The 12,743-nt window shown below is 37.8% G+C and overlaps 2 non-coding genes across 2 annotated transcripts; both read left to right on the top strand.

The window, feature by feature from the left end:
* Positions 1–780: 780 nt before the first annotated feature.
* Trnaa-ugc lies at positions 781–852 on the top strand. Its single transcript has one exon. It is a non-coding gene; the product is annotated as a tRNA-Ala (tRNA).
* A 10,369-nt stretch (positions 853–11,221) lies between these two features.
* On the top strand, positions 11,222–11,293 carry Trnaa-ugc. The gene has a single exon. It is a non-coding gene; the product is annotated as a tRNA-Ala (tRNA).
* The last annotated feature ends 1,450 nt before the right edge of the window (positions 11,294–12,743 follow it).

The raw sequence follows: 12,743 nt of genomic DNA, 5'->3' as shown, positions 1-12,743 counted from the left end.
TGCATGGAACGTCACCGGAACGTTCAGCGTTTGTAGCGGCTGGAATTTGAGTTATTGAGAACAGACGGCCTTGGTCTTGCGGTATGCCTTGGAATACTGAGGAGCAAAATTGCTCCTAAAGCATTTCTTCGTAAGTGTGGGGCTGTGTCATTGAAAAGTGCATCACATGTGAGGCGGAACGTCTTGCGTATTATTAACTTCATAAGATTTAGTTCCCCTAGAAAATATTTGCATTAAAATAGAATTTTTCTCGATACCTGTTTCTTATCCAATTTTTCCTTTATAACGAAACGAAACCTTATTTTTCATACCAAACGAAATTATTCTCTTTGAAATTGAAAACATAATAATCATTGACCATTTCATTGTTTGTTTAAAAAACTATTCATCGATTTTATTTACATTATAGACAAATATATCATTATTGTAGAACAATGAATCATTATTTTTGGTTTTATTCAAGTAATATAGATACTTGGACTGCTTGGAACTATTCATCATAATTGAAGAAAAGGTTTAACCAAAAATTAATCGGTCCTCAAAATTGATAATCCAATTTTTCGTGTTCCTATGCGATTGAGACGTTTTATATTAATTGAGTGCTACATCCTCCACATCTGACATTTTTTAAAGAAGCCATGTGGAAAAGCTCCTATAGAGGCATGTATGAGAAATTAAATAGTTATTAAATTACTTAATCTATATCTATCTAACGATTTATAATTTTATTCAGAATCAGAGTGTATAATTTGTAGCATCGTGTACACTCACCCATCAAGTGGGGGTGTAACTCAGTGGTAGAGTGTTCGCTTTGCATGCGAAAAGCCCCGGGTTCGATCCCCGGCACCTCCAGTTCTTTTGACGGACGAGAGGTCGACTCAGTAGGTCGAGATGCAGTTTATAAGTGGAGTAGTATAACACTGCTTTCGAATCAATTAAAGAAACGAATACACTCGTGTAAAATTGAAATATTAGCAATAAGAACCTTACTGCATCAAATATTCTGAAATTTATTAAGGTGTACATCAATTACTCTATCTATTTCCCATTATAATAGCGCATCATATATAACCTGAAAGAAATATACTTGTATCGTTTGTATAATGAACATGCGTATAGCGATGCCCATTTAAAAAAATTTTGAGTTATGCACTTTGTTCTGCATTCCTATATTTTATACATATTTAGAAGTATCAATAAAAAAACTCAAAGGAAACCCACACACTTTTATTGATGTATAGCGACACATCGGCGGGAAGATGAAGCGATGTACGACGACTCCCAACGACCGCTTGCTTTCGTATTTCATGTTAAGATGACCCGAGATGGTAGGCAGTCCCTAGGTATATTGCGGGTGTCTCCTCCGCGTAGGAAATTGAATTCGCTCGTATATGAAGCGTCGTGTTTTTATGCTTCCTCATGCACTGCAATCAGTTTAAGTGTTCGTGATCGTCGAAAAGAAGCAATGTAGGATCGATGTATTATTGCGCTGCAATGCGGAATTGCGGCTCCCGTGTCGACGATGACATTCCTTGCACGTTCAGTGCCTAAAATATGTATGGCCGAATACTCGCGAGAAACGCTACCTGGACTCCATTTCGCTGGATGATATCGATGAAAACTTTCTTTACAGTGGCTTTAAATTTAAATAAATTTATTTAGAAAACGTGTAACTTGATAAATTGTAAGTAAAAAAGATCTCAAGGTTACTACTTACTGAAATCGCATTTGAGTATCATCTGAATAATGTCATTAAAATAGGTATTGAAAATTAAGGCGAAAATTACCACCATTGATTTCGATCTAAGCATTATCAATATTATTATAAATATTCGTTTAATTGCGTCAGGAGAATTATTTTAATTGCCGCAGTAAATAACAATGAGTGCGAAAGTGAACGTGTGAATTTACGGAATCGTGAGTACTCATAGCAGGTTCTAAGAGTTCTCGATTCTGCTAACTTTTTAGCATATGTTTTCGATGTTTGTTCATTAGTGTTCCTGAGAATTTTTATTAAGTAAGAATTTAAAAGCAAAAAAAAGTCCACAAAAATTCATATCTTTATAGAAAACGTTTCGGAAACGTTTTCTATAAAGATATGAATTTTTGTGGACTTTTCTTTGCTTTTAAATTCTTAGTTAATTTGCGATTTAAGCAAACAAGTGATATAAATTCATTAATACGAGCAGAATTTTTATTGCATTATATGCATGATTTTTATGGTCTAGCAGCGGGGTAGTTATTACCGGTTTGCAAGGCCAACTTGTAAAAAGAAAAGCTCACCATAATATTAAATTAAAGTAAATCCTCTACCATGTAAAGTTGTATTACCTATCCGGAAATTTTATTTATCAACTTTTGCCACTGCATCTATGCACATTTTTTATTTTCCTTCTATATATAAAAATTTCGTTACGCACTCAAAGCTTCAACTATATTTTTTTCATTTTTTCATTTTATTTTTTCAAATATAATTTTTCTCATTTTATTTATTTCATTTTTTCATCTTTCTATCATTTTTCTTCAAATACCATTCAATGTCGTCGGTTTCAAATATAATTTTTTTAACCAAGTTTTGGAGGCGCTTTCTAGAAATTTTTCCGTTTTCCTTGAGACCGAGAGAAACAAGCAAGTATCCACAGCTCTATGTAGCTTAGCACCGACCAATTAATGACTTGAAGCACGGCACACGACTTAGCAGGGCTACGTCGTGTAAGACGTCATTATACAATTAGAAAGAATTTGTTGTAAGCATCCATCTGTTGCAGAGCCATCAGCACCATGTGTCATCTTGTGCCATATGTTATGGCCCAGTGTAAATCCCTATTGATGTTTTAATGTGCGTGAATATATGTGAATGTGTCGTGTGGAGCTGAAATTGTGGGATCTGCGCATAAGAGTGCCTACAAATTTTTCGCTCTGATCGGATATTCTACGGATATTCCGATCTGTTTGTAAGTCTACAAATTGAGAGTGTTTTGTTTAAGTGAAATTTCTATTTTTAAGAATTTAAAGATTTTGATCGCGTAATGCTTATGTTTTATTTATATATGCATGAATGTGTATATAGATTGATCGTGTTATGCTGATGTTCTATTTCGAAATGTATGAACGCTTATATATTGATCGTGTAATTCTGTTGTTCTGATCCTATTTGTATGAAGAATTAATTATAAATGTTTCGTGTGATGTTTGTTACATGTCGTATACATCTTCTATGTCATGTAATACTGAGGAAAGGAATGGAGGAATATTCATTCAAAAAAAATCCATAAATATTTTAATAATTGCAAATTTTTATCAACGTTCATTTCAAAGTTAAAATCTTGCAAACGTTTATTCATAAAAATTTCAACGCTAAACCCTTTCTATTGATGTTTCCATCAAATTAATAGCATTATCATTTTAAGACATTTAGCTGAACATATAACCATATTTAAAATTACCGATAAAAATAAACTGGCCAGTATACTAAGATTGAGTCTTAATACAAATAACATGGCATTCATAACAATCATCAGTGCTCATTTAGGCAAGTCACTTTTCAAACCATATCTTCATTAATTTACTGGAACATTTTGACTTTGCCTCTGAACTTCCTGAAAGCACTTCGTTCATGAAGGGTTCACATCATCCTACAATTATTATTCAGAAACGAATTGTCATTCATATTTACCGCAGATTTTGCTGATCATTCCCTTGTTCAAAATATTGTCGCAACGTAGGGCAATATAAATAAAGTAACATAAAAATTCTCTTCAATGAAATTATTTCCTCCTCATCAATGGACACAATGGAGGGAAGGTTCGTCAGCGCCGGACAGGTGCTTCGTTACAAACAAAAAGAAAAAATGAGTTACAAAGTGAATAAACGAAACAAAAGGGAAAGAATGCTGATTCCAATCTTCTTCCTTCATTCATGACACACTCAAGAGTCCTCCCATGTGCTAGCAGTTCGAGGCACCCTATACTACAATTTAGAGCGGCTTATCGATGGCCGCTGATAGTATGAGGATCGTACGTCTATAATTCTATGGTGATGTTACACTGAGTAGATAAGATCATTACAAAGAAGCTCTAGACTCAAGCCTGCGACGTGTAACATTCATTTGAGCTTTCATTTACAACTCTTATTTACCAAGATACCTTGCAGGGCCAGTGAACGCTGCTCGCTTGTTTGCCGTCTAAACAAAGAACAAGAATATTGAGGCGTCCTCGCAGACCGCGAGCATGTCGAGATGTCGTTGCCCGCTGCATATTAAAAAGATACATGATCGTGAATCTCATGAAACTAAGGAATAATGAGATTAATTTTGACAGCTGGCTATTCGTCGGTTACAAATGGACAAGTGCGCAGTGTCCGGCAAATATAAAATTGTTTGGGTATTGACGATCGGTATGCGATGTCGTCATACATTCAAAATTTATTCAGCTCTTGAAATTATTCATTTCCATTCATACAACTCATGTTATTCACATCTGTCTCGCACGTGCGTGTTACGCTCACGAATTCTGCCCGTTTTGCTCACAAATTGTGCGCGTTACGCTCACGAATTGTGCGCGTTATCTTATACGAATTGTGCGCGTTACGCTCACGAATTGTGCGCGTTATCTTACGAATTGTGCGCATTATGCTCACGAATTGTGCGCGTTATGCTCGTGAATTGTATCCGTTATACTAAAGAATTGCGCGCGTTATGCTCATGAATTGTGCGCGTTATGCTCATGAATTGTGTCCGTTATACTTAAGAATTGCGCGCGTTATGCTCATGAATTGTGTCCGTTATACTTAAGAATTGCGCGCGTTATGCTCATGAATTGTGCGCGTTATGCTCATGTATTGTGCGCGTTATGCTGACGAATTGAGCGCGTTGTGCACACGAATTGGACGCGTGCTGGGAGGCTGTTGTTGTTGCGCGTAGTTAATTCATTCAACCCTCGTAACGAACAGAGGCTTCTACCAATAAGAGCACGAGCATAGATTTTGTTATTGTCTGTTTCCTGTAGGCAAAAAAGTCACAAAATTGAATCACAATAGCAAGGAGAAAGTGAGCAACGAGACTATTGCAATATTTGATTTAATCATTATAGCGTTTTTCGTTGCTTGCAGTCATACCCAATAATTTTAAACCTTTAAAGAGAAATAACTCTTCACTTCGATTGAATTATTAATTTTATTGCGTCTTTTTTGTATTCACTGAGTGAGTGCAACTTTATTGATAATATTAATGAAGTACTTAATTTTTAAACCTACGTTTGGAGAACCTTATTACGCGTTACTATTGAATTTATAATCTTGCCTCGACCCTCAATATATTGAGTCGTTACAGAGCAACTGATGTGGATATTCCCTCAGTGAGATCTCCCTCATCAGCGCCATGATGATGACGTATGCCGCTACCACCATATCCTGTGCGGTGTTTTTTGTCTCATCGTCTGGCCATTCATTTCAATCGCTGCAAAGTCTGCCGCTGATTTACAGTCAAAAGCGGCGTTCACACCGCACCCGCTACTGAACTTATGGTCGTAATAAATTATACCCGGTGGGCACCATGTACCGGGGACCTACAGAAAATAAGAGTATCTGAGGATCATACTTGCTTATGTGAAACTCTTCAGTGGAACTTGATTTAAAATTATGCGCCGCGAGAGACATTTGAACCAGTATTCGAAATTCGGTAGTATTAGATTTCTGCAGTTGCGCGTACTGAATATTTCGTTTGAGATGAAGTGCATAAAAAGTAAACAAAGAGGCTTGTTGAATAAATGTATGAAAAATTTATTGATTGATAGATTGTAAGCTTGATTTAGCACACAGACTATAACTATAAGATGAAAGAGGCGATTGAGCATATATATATAGACTCAGCTCGTATACCTAGAAAGAATATAACTGTTTCGCCGAGGTTAAAATTGCAACAAAAATGCAAAAACCTATAATTGCAAAAAAAATTGTCGATTAAAGAAAACATAACGTGAATATGTACGAAAATATGAGTGGGTATGATAATGTACATATTCATGCTTTCCTTTTAAATTGACTTGAATTCATAATATCTCCAGACTTGTTGAAACTAGCAACACTGTTTCAGGTTTTACGTCTTTGCCGGCTTCATGTTTCTTCCGCATAATCTGAGTCTCATCTAGAGAATGGGGCGGTCCATTTTATTTATGTGCACAACAGTTTGATGACATAAGTGTACTTTAAATGCCCATGCGGGGACTTAAAAGATTTTCTATACTTGAACTGCGTGAACGTATTATTTTAGGGACTTTCTTCCTTTCTTTCTTTCTTTTTATAGTAATGCTTCGACTACGCGTATGATAATTAAAGTTTGAATTAAATTACACAGAATTCTTGAATTTCAATAATATTAATGATTTAAACATGTTTAATTTTTTTTAATTACCTCGACTCTACCGACTCTGGTAGGATAAATTACACCTATCACGCAAATGAAAGAAATTCTCGCTATTTAATCACACAGGGATCATATTACAAGCCATTAATATAATTGATTTTCTTTAAATGAAAATAGTTCAAGCTGTCAGGATTATGATACTCAGACGATAAAGTGCACCCGGTGCAGCTTGGACACCTCATTTCCGAAACTGTAAAATCTAATTCATATTCAAAATTCTAATTTGCAATCAGAATCCAAAGTCTGATTCACAGGATAGAGAAAAGCAATAACAAAATTATTAATAATAGTTTTCCTCTGATATTTAACCGAAGAAACAACTTTTGTCGAACTATACCAATGTATGCACTATATAAGCAACCCATTTTACTGTACCATGCCTACAAAATTCTATATCTTATGATAGCAAGATAAATATATTGCAATTTCATAAAAAAAATTCCCCATCGTAATATTTGATTTCAGATTTTAATTTCAGTTTATATTTAGGTGTAGGAATTAGTGAGTGAAATGGCTATGAATGAGTGAATGAAATGCCAATGAAACAATGAATGAAATGCCAGTCTTACTAGCAAATGGAGACGGCGGTAAATGAGTGGGAATATTGCGTGTGGACGAACTCAATGAGTGGGAATATTGCGTGTGGACCAACTCAATGAGTGGGAATATTGCGTGTGGTTGAACTCAATGAGTGGGAATATTGCGTGTGGTTGAACTCAATGAGTGGGAATGTTGCGTGTGGATGAACTCAATGAGTGGGAATGTTGCGTGTGGATGAACTCAATGAGTGGGAATATTGCGTGTGGCTGAACTCAATGAGTGGGAATGTGTATCTCCATATACGTGGGTATAAATATTAGTTTCTTCCTATAAACGAGTTTTTCTATCTGAATCGTTCCCTATAATCGCTTATTAATATGTAATTTTCATTCTATAAGCAAGTTGTCACGTAAATTGCTTAATGCTGATATGAATTAAGAGTTATTACTACAAGTTTTTTTCCCATAAGGAAGTAGTATTTGCAATTTGTTCCTATAATTGCCTATAATCTGTTCCTATGTAAGCAAGGAAAATTGCTTCATTAATTAATTAGTTACTAAATTAATCGTTAATTAATAGTTACTAAATTTCAAAGCTGAAAATGGATTACTTATAACTACATAAACATCTAAGTTTAAGTTGAATATGCCATTCTCAGTTGCTTACATTCTCTCCACATTTCAACTTTAAAATGTTACTGTGTAAAACTTTGCGCTGCCGCAGCCTCAGGTGTCAACGGGTCAGCTTCAACGTCTCTATAATTGATGAGGAATCATGGGTCGATATGGAGCTCCCTCTGCCTAACTATTCTCTAACCCGCTATCTATTCTCACCTGGAATCACTTACAAAAGTAATCATCATACACTCAAATTGGGTCCAACAAAAGTTCGTTTTCTACAAGTTCCATTTACGCGTTAGGTGTGAGATCTCATGGTCGTATTTGCATCAATACAAGATATAGGTTGGTGAAAGATTATTGCATAGTTTTAAACGAGTGATAAGTTTCAGATTCTTAATTTTCACTTCGGTTGCTGTTACATGTGATGCTCTACACACGTGTATACCTCGCACCTGCGCATAATTTCTCCTTTGGATTCAAGTTTTATAAAGAGACTTAATTGTCCCGTCTCCTTTCAAATTATCTTTGGTCAAAAGTCTTTATTCCGCTCGTCTTCACCAGGAGATTTTTGTTGCATGAGTAATAATCGATATCGAACGATTCGTTACGTTCTCTTAAAATCTGGTCCCAGGCCTTCCACTCAGAGAAATTAATGGGTTATATTGTCCAAATAGTGAAACACTTTCTTACTGACAGCATGAGCTAACTAATACACTCTTTTATCTGACCAAACTTTGTAAGGATAACCCACACAAAAACTGCAAAAAGTGCAGAAAAGTGCATAAGTGCAAAAAGTGCAAAAAAATTGCGTTTTCTGTACAAAGTCTCACTTATTTCTCTGAGAGTTACCTGCATAGCAAGATTCTTGCAAGTCATCACGAGCGCCAGCATCCGAACTGTCGGGTGATCGACATGCGCGAGACGCCACCTCACACCACGTTGTGTTTTTAGCTCAGTATGTGCTTCTGTGAACTCATGGCCTCAGTGCCTCTGTAGCCAAAACTCATGGGCCTCGAAGCCTCTGTAGAAAAAACTCATGGGCCTCAGTGTCGCTGTAGCCAAAACTCATGGGCCTCAGTGCCTCTGTAGACAAAACTCATGAGCCTCGAAGCCTCTGTAGCCAAAACTCATGGGTCTCAGTGCCTCTGTAGCCAAAGCTCATGGGCCTCAGTGCCTCTGTAGCCAAAACTCATGGGCCTCAGTACCGCTGTAGCCAAAACTCGTGGGCCTCTGTGCCTTTGTAGCCAAAACTCTTGAGCATTAGTGCTTCTATAGCCAAAACTCATGAGCCTCAGTGGCTCTGTAGCCAAAACTCATGGGCCTCAGTGCCTCTGTAGCCAAAAATCATGGGCCTCAGTGCCTCTGTATTGCTTCAACTTCAACGCACACCAAAACTCCACGCTGTAGCAGATTTGCTTCAACTTCAACGCACAAAAAACTTGCAAATGAAATATTGACTAATTTTCTTATTTCATTGCCCCAGCAACAGGCTCACCAGAAATAAATCCTACGTATTCTACATACAGCAGTTAGAAATTATTAAATTGGGGGTTAATGAAAAACGATTGCATCAGTGATGGCAAAAAATTAAAAATCCATGTCCACTAGAAACCAATTATAAGCACCTAGCTGGAGTGGAAAAACTATTCCTTTGTGAAGATATTTATTTCGAGATTGTCTTTTTTTATTTCCACAAACGATTCTTCACATCCGCATTTGATTTTTTCCTGCTGTTCCCATCATAAAGCCCCGTTTTAATAATTCTCGTTGTCTCTCATGAGGAAGCGTTGCATATCGAGCATCTGGCAACACTAAACGTGAACAAAGAGATTATCGCTTCTAGCATGTAAACCATTCATCCTGAGCAGCTGTAAACAACCGCTGCTGCACTCTAGAGCTAAGCTCTGCAGCCTGTGAACTGCGCTACGCTGCCTCAGCTCTACAGCTGAAACTCTCCTATACGCTGTAACGCTGAAGGCATGCATCAACAGCTCTATGCAGCTCCATATGTAATGCTACAGCTCTATCCTGCTCCACACGTAATGCTACAGCTCTGTCCTGCCCCGTATGTAATGCAACACGTCTGTCCAGCTCCATATGTAATGCGACAGCTCAGTCCAGCTCCATATGTAATGCTACAGCTATATCCTGCTCTATATGTAATGCTACAGCTATATCCTGCTCTATATGTAATGCTACAGCTCTGTCCAGATCTTCCCAGCGCAGGTATGTAATCTACTGAAGCTTCATAGAAGGCAGTACTCTATTGTCGCAGTGCAAATATAATGAATGTGTGTTAATACATTAATTCGCATGCGGTAATTACCGATGACTGAACATTGAATTAATGTGGTGAAAAAATTGTGTTTTTTTCAACTTAGGCAGTCTCCTTAGTTCTTATCGTCTCTCAAATTCTTGTTGCTTCTTAGATTCTTGTTATCTCTCTAATTCTTGCTGCCTCTTTGTTTTTTTTTTGTGCCTTTTCAATTCTTGCCGCCTCTCTAATTCTCACGGCCTCTTCAATTCTTGCAGGCTCTTATTCCTACCGTCTCTTCAATTCTCACGGCCTCTTTAATCCAATTAATTTTTCCTAAGCCCTCTTGGGCTCGCAGAATCTTTCACTCAGAGAACTTTTTACGCGAGTTCTGATCAAACTTAGAACTCAGGAACGCCGAGTTAGTGTCAGTTCTTCTTCATAGTTCTACTGGAAATGGAGGCTCGGTTTGTGGCTCCTGCAATCCCAGTAATTGCTATGACCCTGCTAACTTTTCCGCAACCCATTTTTGAAAGTTGCTGTAACCCTTCTATAGGGCAAACGTAACCTAGTATATGGCTGCAACAACCCTGTTAAAGGACTGCGGTAACCAAACTTTAACCGTAACCGATCACCAAATGATCTTTTTCGGGTGCCATAATAACTCATAGCCATCAGGCCAATAGCCAATCATGTGCAGCAAATCAAACAATCGTTAACATGTAACTCGGAAAGTAATCATAAGCGAACTTGCGTTCTCGGTCGGAGCGTTCGACTATCTCTAGTATCTCTGATACGGTACTGTGCGTGGCGTTCGAGACCGCGGCGCCTGGTATCTCTGATACTGTGCGTGGCGTTAGAGACCGCGGCGCCTGGTATCTCTGATACGGTACTGTGCGTGGCGTTCGAGACCGCGGCGCCTGGTATCTCTGATACTATGCGTGGCGTTCGAGACCGCGGCGCCTGGTATCTCTGATACTGTGCGTGGCGTTCGAGACCGCGGCGCCTGGTATCTCTGATACTGTGCGTGGCGTTCGAGACCGCGGTGCCTGGTATCTCTGATACTGTGCGTGGCGTTAGAGACCACGGCGCCTGGTATCTCTGATACTATGCGTGGAGTTCGAGACCGCGGCGCCTGGTATCTCTGATACTGTGCGTGGAGTTCGAGACCGCGGTGCCTGGTATCTCTGATACTGTGCGTGGCGTTCCCATAATCCTTGATTGTTCATATTTTCTGGGGCTGAATGTACTTAAAATTTAATTTTTGTATATTTCATGCATTTTCTTTAATTTTTAATACAATTTAATTATTGCTAACTCTATAAGTTTTCAGCATGTGAAAAAAATTTATTGCTTAATACGAACAAATTATTACCTGATGCCATCGGGGGTGTAACTCAGTGGTAGAGTGTTCGCTTTGCATGCGAAAAGCCCCGGGTTCGATCCCCGGCACCTCCAGTTCTTTTAGGCCTACTGCCACAATCTTATAACGCATCTCAATGCATCACATTGTCATCTCAGGCGGCCACTGCGTTCACGTGGAAGCCCCAGGTTCGCGCGACGTCCCAGATCGATGGTCTGTGAACGCGTGTCAACGCTACATATAAAGTTCTGAGAACCTTCTATTATATAAGAATAAGTCTTTTGGTACATCTTAGATCTTTTACATATTAAAATATTTCATATCCTGCGTGAATGTTTATGTAGTCCATGAATTTCATCAAGAAACGTCGTTATCATTAATTATTATTCATCAATACTTGGAAACTTCATGAGTATAAAGTTCGGGGAACCTGGCTCCTTGAATAAGAAAAAAACTTTCACTACATCGTAGACCTTTTCCTTATAAAACTATTTCAATATTGCGTGCATTTGTTTGTAGTCATTGATTTTAGTTAAGAAATGTCTTTACCAGTAATTAGAAGTTCATGAATACTTAAAACTTCATAGAATCTTAACCCAACAACCAAGAATACTGATTAATCAAGATTTATCAATTTCTCTGTCAGTAAATGTATTCTTGGTGTATAGAAACTGCGTTTTCTGTGAACAAATTTGCCGTAGCTAACAATTTTAATAATATCATACTGTAATGCAAAAATATAATATAAAATACCATAATACCGTAAGGAAAACTTCTCATTAGAATTCAAACATATTTTCAGCGTGTTTTTGGATACCCAGCTTGCTGCATAGTACGTCACAAGTTTCAAACTATGAACGATCAGCCGACATTTACAAAAACCTGTAGCCACTCCAGCAAAACAAAATGCAAATGCTTTATAAACAAAATGCAGTTCGATCCTACAATTCCTGGCACAACGGCCTCGGGGCAAGACTTTTCATCCAATTAAGAAGCACTTGCCTGCTGAAATATAACACCGACCAAGTGTGGAGAAACAATTCCAGGTCTGGTTTGTGAAATAAAATAAAGATATATTTAGTTGTGTGATTTTTGTTGTGTAGAAATCGTGCGAGAGTTGCGAATTCCAAGTCAAAAATGTTCAGAGGAGAAAAAAAAAACGATTTTCCCTAAAAGGAAGTTCATCTCATTTGCTTGCTTGTGCCTCATTAATTTTAAATTTTTTAACGAAAATTCAATGAATTTATAGTATAAATTGTTATTCGTATAAATGTATGCATTTTACAACTCTATTTTCCGACAATTTATAAGAACACTCATGCACATATTTTGGAGCTATTCTTGTTCCTACTTTTCTCAAGCCGATGCAATTTTTTCTCTGTACGACTAAGCATGCCATTTATTGGCGTTGTTCAGAAATGATTTACTGGTGTTAGCCCCGGCACTTGGGCGTCATGTGCTCAACGCTCCTGTACACATCGACTCGAGTTCCTGGCTACATCGTAAATTCGATGTACTTATGCCGTCAACAACGCTGACCGCGGG

The sequence above is a fragment of the Hyalella azteca genome, unplaced genomic scaffold (genome assembly GCF_000764305.2).
Source record: "Hyalella azteca isolate HAZT.00-mixed unplaced genomic scaffold, Hazt_2.0.2 contig322, whole genome shotgun sequence".
Classification (NCBI taxonomy): domain Eukaryota; kingdom Metazoa; phylum Arthropoda; class Malacostraca; order Amphipoda; family Hyalellidae; genus Hyalella; species Hyalella azteca.
Note: the sequence above shows the minus strand (reverse complement) of the source record. Positions and strands in the feature narration are given on the sequence as shown.